General features: G+C 46.4%; 1 pseudogene; it reads right to left on the bottom strand.

The window, feature by feature from the left end:
- Positions 1–5,725: 5,725 nt before the first annotated feature.
- Positions 5,726–5,931, bottom strand: LOC142255536 (U2 spliceosomal RNA; annotated as a pseudogene).
- Between the last annotated feature and the right edge of the window lie 1,335 nt (positions 5,932–7,266).

Here is a 7,266-nt window from a genome sequence, read left to right as displayed (position 1 = left end):
TCTAATGAGAATGTGTTGGACTTACATGTATATGTATATATTTTCAGTGAGATCGACATTACCTTATTGAAGGATTGAATTACTATTTTTTGGCACTATTGCAATGTGAGTAATGGCTCCATATAGAATTGCGTTGTGTGGACTCCTAATGTGGTGATTAATCATCTAATACAGGTATATTGATAATTGCAGTCTGACATCTATGCAACTGAGCCCTGAATAGCCCCTGATGAACCTCCGCTCGATTGTTGATTCAGGAGGAGAAACGCGTCGGGCAAGGAGCTATGCCTTATGGCGAAGCAGTAGGCGATTTGGCTACAACAATTTTTAATGGGCAGTGAGCTATGCCAGTTGGCGAAGCAGTGGCGATTGGGCTACACTATTTACTGGTGATATATGAAGTTTGATACAAGATGGACAGCACCTTCTATTACTGATCACATGTATTGCTGAGATGTCTAATTTAAACATCAGGGAAATAATAGACATATATTGAAAATTCCACCTTTTGAATGCTTGGGTGGATGCATGAGAACTTCACGAAACACTATACAGAAGCTCTCATTGAGATCAGCAGCACGAATAACAGTGTCAGTATAGGGCAAGAAGGGTCAGTCGACGTTGGAGCAGGGGCGCCATAACGGTCATATATGTAGGGTGCCGACCCCTGCTGATAGGAAGGGTCACAATAGGGAATTGGCCTAACATGCCCCCCCTTTAACTAGTGACTTAGGGTATCAAACCAACTCTGTTTTTAAGTTTGTACTTGTTGATCTATGAAATAAAGTGTTTGAATTTTATGGTGGGGTTTTTTCTTTGAGGTATTTCTGCTGGGATAGACCCTGCTGCCCCTGCCGAAGCCCAACGTCTGTGGCAAGAACGGACCCGGCAATACCTACACCAGGGGAAGTTGTATCGCGAGCTGATTAATCCAAATACTCACGAGAAGATCCGCCAGCTGGTGATTCCCCAGGCTAAAGTGCCCACCGTCCTGCAAGCATACCATGATGGTGCAGTGCACTTCGGGTGGAAGAAGCTAGAGATGTTGTTAAGAGAGCGGTTCTATTGGAGTGGAATGCGGGAATCTGTGGAGGCCTGGTGCCGAGAATGTGGCCCTTGCGCATTGAGAAGGAAGGACGAGGCCAGCCAGAAGGCACCCCTACACCCGATCATTACACACCAATCGCTGGAGCTGGTTGCCCTTGACCATGTAAAGCTCACCCCCAGCCGAAGTGGGTACACCTACGCTCTGACCATCGTAGACCACTACTCGAGGTTCCTGGTGGTTGTCCCAGTTAAGGACTTAACCGGCCGCACCGATGCTAAGGCTTTCCAGGCTTATTTCTGTTGACCGCATTGGTACCCGGAGAGGGTGCTTACCGACCAGGGTCCGGCCTTTGAAGCAGAGGTATTCCAGGAATTCTGCCAGTTGTACGGCTGCAAGAAAATCCGGACCACGCCTTACCACGCCCAAACCAATGGCATTTGTGAAAAGATGAACCACTTGGTCCTGGGCCTCCTCAAGACGTTACCACTGGAAGAGCGGAACCTGTGGCTGGAGAAGCTACCTGACCTGGTCGATATGTACAACAACATCCCTTCCAGCTCTACGAAATGCACTCCAGCATACCTGATGAGAGCTCGTCCCGGCCGGCTACCAGTGGATCTGGAAATGGGCTTGGAAGCTTCAGAAGCACTCCTGTCGACAGCTGAATGGGACACTCGGCGGAGGACACAGTACCGACAGGTCCAGGAGTATGTTGAAAAGAACTTGTGCCGGAGTCGGGGACAACAGGAGCAGTGCTTCAACAAGAAGGCGCCTGCCGGTTCCTTCCAACCTGGGGATGTAGTGCTGAAGCGGAAAAGAAGGGCCCACAAGCTGGATGATCAATGGGAAAAAACCCCGTATGTAGTCCAGCCCACAGGATGGGAGAATGGGAAGGCCTACCAGATCAGCCGTGACCAGGGGGGGACTTTGGCCACGGTTTCCCGAGACCACCTGAAGAAGTGCCCACCAGCATTGAGAGTAGCGGATGAGGCTCCAGTTCCCAGTCCAGTGGAGAAGGAAAAAGAGGTAATCCACACCATGATGGGTGATTTTCCAGCAGACTGGCCTACACAGAACGGTGCGGTGATCCTTCCAGTGATACTGTTCCCACAACCCGTGGATGAAGAAATGATGGAAACGGTTAACCGCGAGCCAGTGCCCAGGGATGTACCTGTACCCAGCTCCCCTACGCCTCCGCCTGCCCCACATGATAGCAGGGAGGAGGAACTGACTGTTCCCTCTGCCCCACTGCCTGTCACCACTGACACCGGACCCCGAAGGTCCACTCGCTCCAACCTAGGTAGACCCCCACTTAGGTACAGGGAAACTACTCTTTAAAAGGGGGGGGCTTTATGTGTTGAGTGTACCAGTTTGAAAGTTTTAAATGATAAGTAAAGATGATCAACCTCTATAAATCACTTGTAAGGCTACATCTGGAATATGGGAACCAGTTTTGGGCTCCACATTTTAAAAAGGACATTCAGAAGTTAGAGTCAGTTCAAAGGTGGGCAACTAGACTACTACAAGGAATGGAAGGCCTCCCATATGATGACAAGTTGAAAAAGTTATTAAGTGATTATTGGCTGCAATGGGGCTTTCTGGCTGGTGCCAGCCTCTCTTCTTAGCACACAGGAACCACAATCCCTACACCATGCTTCAATGGATTCTCTCATCCCAGCCCAGTAAAACTACATATTTTACACAGTCATAAGCAGCCCATGGGCATTCACCTGACCATAGACCAGACAATCCATCTACCACTGGACCAAAGACAGGAAGTTAAATCCACTGCCTGCGGTAACCAACTTAATCCTATAGGCTACTCACACAACAAACCCAACAGAAAGGAAAAAAACATGGCTTCGATTATCCATCCAATGAAAACGCATAACCATTGTGAGCCATTGGACAATGCAATTGGACACATGGTGACATGGTGCACGGCCCAATGAATCAAGTCTTTACTTCATATTCACGGTTTAAGCCCTTGGGTTCTAATGTGCCCAGAGTACATATCCAGAAAGATTCTCTTTCTTTGAGCTAAACACAAGTCAACAATACATTGTAAGCAGATTCTATTACCAGTCCCACACCATTTTGTGACGCATAATCACACAGTGATCCAATTAAGATTCCAAGTCATCGAACATGTCCAAGCCATACGCAGAGGAGGCAATAGAATTAGGAAGCTCAAAGAAAGGGAATCTTTCTGGATATATACTCTGGGCACATTGGAACCCAAAGGCTTAAACCATGAATATGAAGTACAGACTTGATTCATTGGGCCATGCATGGACATAATGGACATAATTCTAATAGGCAGGACAGGTAATAAGGAGCACAAGGGATATGCTAAAATGTGTTGTGTGACAAGACAGACACAGGAAAGGAGATGATAACAGGTGTAGGGACCAACAAGGTGAGACAAGGGGTATCAGGATAGGGTCAAGTAGGTATGAATGTAGTAATGGGGCAGGCATAGAGAATTGTATGCGAATGTGAATTACAATAAGTCACTAAGGAAAGGAATATGTGAGTGTGTGCCTAATGTAAACTAATATTGTACTGGCAAAATTATAGATGGAAAGGGAGAAGGGGAGAGGGGAGAGAGGAGGCTGTAATTGACTACAAGGGTATGAGTTATGAGTGATCATAGGGATAGTGCTACATAAGTGGAAATACCTATGGAGGACCGGATGTGTAAGCGCATACCTTATACAAACCTATAGAGTGCTGATGGGTGAGAGTGTGATGTTAGATATAAGACATCCTATAGTGAATAGTGAGCCGTAATCAAGTGCAACAGGGATATTTCACGTGACTATGGGAACCTGGAAGGTAAAGAAAGGGGAGAAAAAACTGTTAGACAAGGTAATCAGACAAACATGACAAATAAAAAACAAGGAAGAATGGAACTCCATACATACTGGAACCATATATAGTGTGAACACGAAAAAGAACCGGGCGTTAGAAAAAATGTGCACGGCCCAATGAATCAAGTCGGTTCTTCATATTCATGGTTTAAGCCCTTGGGTTCCAACGTGCCCAGAGTATATATCCAGAAAGATTCCCTTTCTTTGAGCTTCCTAATTCTATCGCCTCCTCTGCGTATGGCTGGGACATGTTCGATGACTTGGAATCTTAATTGGGCCACTGTGCGATTATGCGTCACAAAATGGTGTGGGACTGGTAATAGAATCTGCTTACAACGTATTGTTGACTTGTGCTTAGCACAAAGAAAGGGAATCTTTCTGGATATGTACTCTGGACACATTAGAACCCAAGGGCTTAAACCGTGAATATGAAGTACAGACTTGATTCATTGGGCCGTGCACCATGTCACCATGTGTGCAATTGCATTGTCCAATGGCTCACAATGGTTATGCGTTTTCATTGGATGGATAATCGAAGCCATGTTTTTTTCCTTTCTCTTGGGTTTGTTGTGTGAGTAGACTATAGGATTAAGTTAGTTACCGCAGGCAGTGGATTTAGCTTCCTGTCTTTGGTCCAGTGGTAGATTGATTGTTTGGTCTATGAGCTGTTATGGGTTTTAATCCAGGTGAATGCCCATGGGCTGCTTATAACTGTGTGAAATATGTAGTTTTACTGGGCTGGGATGAGAGAATCCATCGAAGCATGGTGTAGGGATTGTGGTTCCTGTGTGCTAAGAAGAAAGGCTGGCACCAGCCAGAAAGCCCCATTACAGCCAATAATCAACCGCTAGCCGCTGGAACTCGTTGCTCTAGATCATGTCAAACTCACACCAAGCAGGAATAGATACATTAGCCCACCATCCCACCCAAAGAGCAACTTCTGCTGCGCAGCTGGCTTTCTAGGCAGCAGCGCTATCGTGATGTCAGCGGGGGACATTGTGACAAGCCAGTGTTCCGTCACTTCATGTTGTGCACTGTTCAAACGGAAAATACATCAACAGGCAGACTACAGAAAAGCTTACTAACAAAGGTTAGAGAGGGGCTTTCTCAGAGGGCTTTTTACAGTTTGTCTATTCCCAATTAGCCGTTTAAGTATGCTTAATGAAAGTACTAATTCTTTCATAGGCCGCCCATTCTTAGTATTTGACGTTCCTTATATTGCGGTATCAGGCTTCGCAGCAGGTTGCAAAACATTCATCACCCATGACTGTCCCCAATTGGGCTCAGAAGCTAAATGTCTATCATGACCTCTCTTTTTGAAAGTCCAAGAGCAAGCAAACTCTTCCTCCAGGAGAGGGAGCCAACAGATCACTAAAGACATCATCATTGCTCAAAGAAAACACCGAAAAACAATGGAAGCTTTAATTGGAGTGGAATCTGATAGACAGCACCTGATGCCAAGTCTGCATCTTCTAACACCTGCAGTCACTGCAGCAGCTGAATCCAATGTGTCCAAAAGGGATCTATTCTATTCAATTGCAAATGATCTAGATAAGACTGAGAATAAGATACTGCACGGGACATAGCAGAGTTGGTCAAGTTGAGTGGAGATGAGTTTGCTATTTGGCACAGCTTTTGCATCAATAAAGCAAGTAAAAGGTGTGAAAGATAAAAAAAGGGTGAAAGTGTGAAAAGTGAATTGGCCAAATTGAGGTGCATATAAAGTTTTTGCTTTCTTTCAATTCACTAATGGGGCTCATTTGAATCAGGTGAATTGAGTTCTGCTTTTGGAAACTGGGTTAAGAAGGGGTGCACCGGTCCTGGAGGTACTGCAATACCAGGTCAATGCGTGGAGTGGACAGAGCAAGATTTTTTCCATCTCCTTGTTCTAAAAATCCATTTAATATATGGTCCCCAGAGAGGGGACGTATCAGATATTAAACTGATAAGAACAGATTTAATTTTTTTTTTTTCTGTTTATCAGTAGGACTTCAAAATAACAAAGGTGATCGCCTCCCGTTGCCTGGGAACCGTCCAGGCACAAGAGGGCTATGTGTCACCAGAAGGCGCACACACTTCCTCAAGGCCGGCAGACGTGCAATCCCAGGCACCTTCCAGTACCGACCAAGGTAGCGTCCTCCGAAACTACACTTGATCTTAGCCAAAAGGCCGAGAAGCTATAACCCGAATTGGTTACGGCCTTGAGTGGCACCCTGGCCTATACCGGACACATCTTAGGGAGAGGGAGACAAACCCACGCCTACAGAAGACATTTTGTCACCCAAGCCAACCCTTGAAAAGGCTGTTTTGCAGAGCAAAAACAAGAAGAATGATGCTTTTTGCAGCCGCCGCCCACTGCAATTAATCTGAATAACTCCTCCTCCTCCAAGCACCTCCCCTCCCCCTTGCAGTCTTTCCAATTCATGATACAAAAAGACGGACGGACAGGACAGGACAGGACAGGCTGCCTGACTTTCCGTCACTGCCACCCTTTGCCATCCTTGCCCGTAGAAAGCCCTTTCATCATCCCCAAACCCTAATCTTTTCCCTTCCCTTCCCAGCTGCGTCTCACTCCCTTTCATTAGGAAGTGAGCGCAGCCTTTTCTCCGTTCTGCACATGCGCGACGTTAAACACAAATGCGCAGGCGTGCGTTCCATTAGCCTCACTGCATTCCACTCCCATACAGGAAGTGGGCGCAGCTATTACTACGGTCGCACATAAAAGAACCCACGGCCACCACTGCACACAGCTGACTCCACCACAGGACACCCACTTCTACACCAACGCAGGTAAGACAGGATCGGCACCTCTATGCTCCCGTTACAATCAGGCTCAGTCACCATGTGATAACGCTCTCAACTCTTTAGTTGCAGGCTCCCCTTGCTTCACCTCCACTGGCTGTGCTGCCATTTCCTCTCCCACCTGGAAGGTATACTTTATTCCACTATTTTCCTGTTTCTCTCTTCCCCCTTTTCCCATAACCTACTTTTATCTGCATTTGTGGGGTATCTATATGCTATTTACATCATAGTTTTATTCATTAATATGGAAGGGAAGAGTGCCCATGAGAGTGTTGAACTGCGGAGAGCAAGAGATTAAGCTGCTCCGATTTGCCACCATTGATAAGCTGTTCTCAGTAGATACACATGCTATCCAAACAGCAGCATCCACCATTGCTTCAGCCCACCCATTCAGTGACAGCTCACCAAGTCAGCCAGAGGAGTGGTGTAAGGAATTACACGTAGGCACTGACTCCACACCTTCACATCACAAGAAGGGGGTCTACAGGCTAGTGCAAGAATATGAGCAAGTCTTCAGCAAACATCCGCTAGACTTTTGAAGAA

This window comes from Anomaloglossus baeobatrachus, chromosome 10 (assembly GCF_048569485.1).
Source record: "Anomaloglossus baeobatrachus isolate aAnoBae1 chromosome 10, aAnoBae1.hap1, whole genome shotgun sequence".
In the NCBI taxonomy this organism is placed as follows: domain Eukaryota; kingdom Metazoa; phylum Chordata; class Amphibia; order Anura; family Aromobatidae; genus Anomaloglossus; species Anomaloglossus baeobatrachus.
Note: the sequence above shows the minus strand (reverse complement) of the source record. Positions and strands in the feature narration are given on the sequence as shown.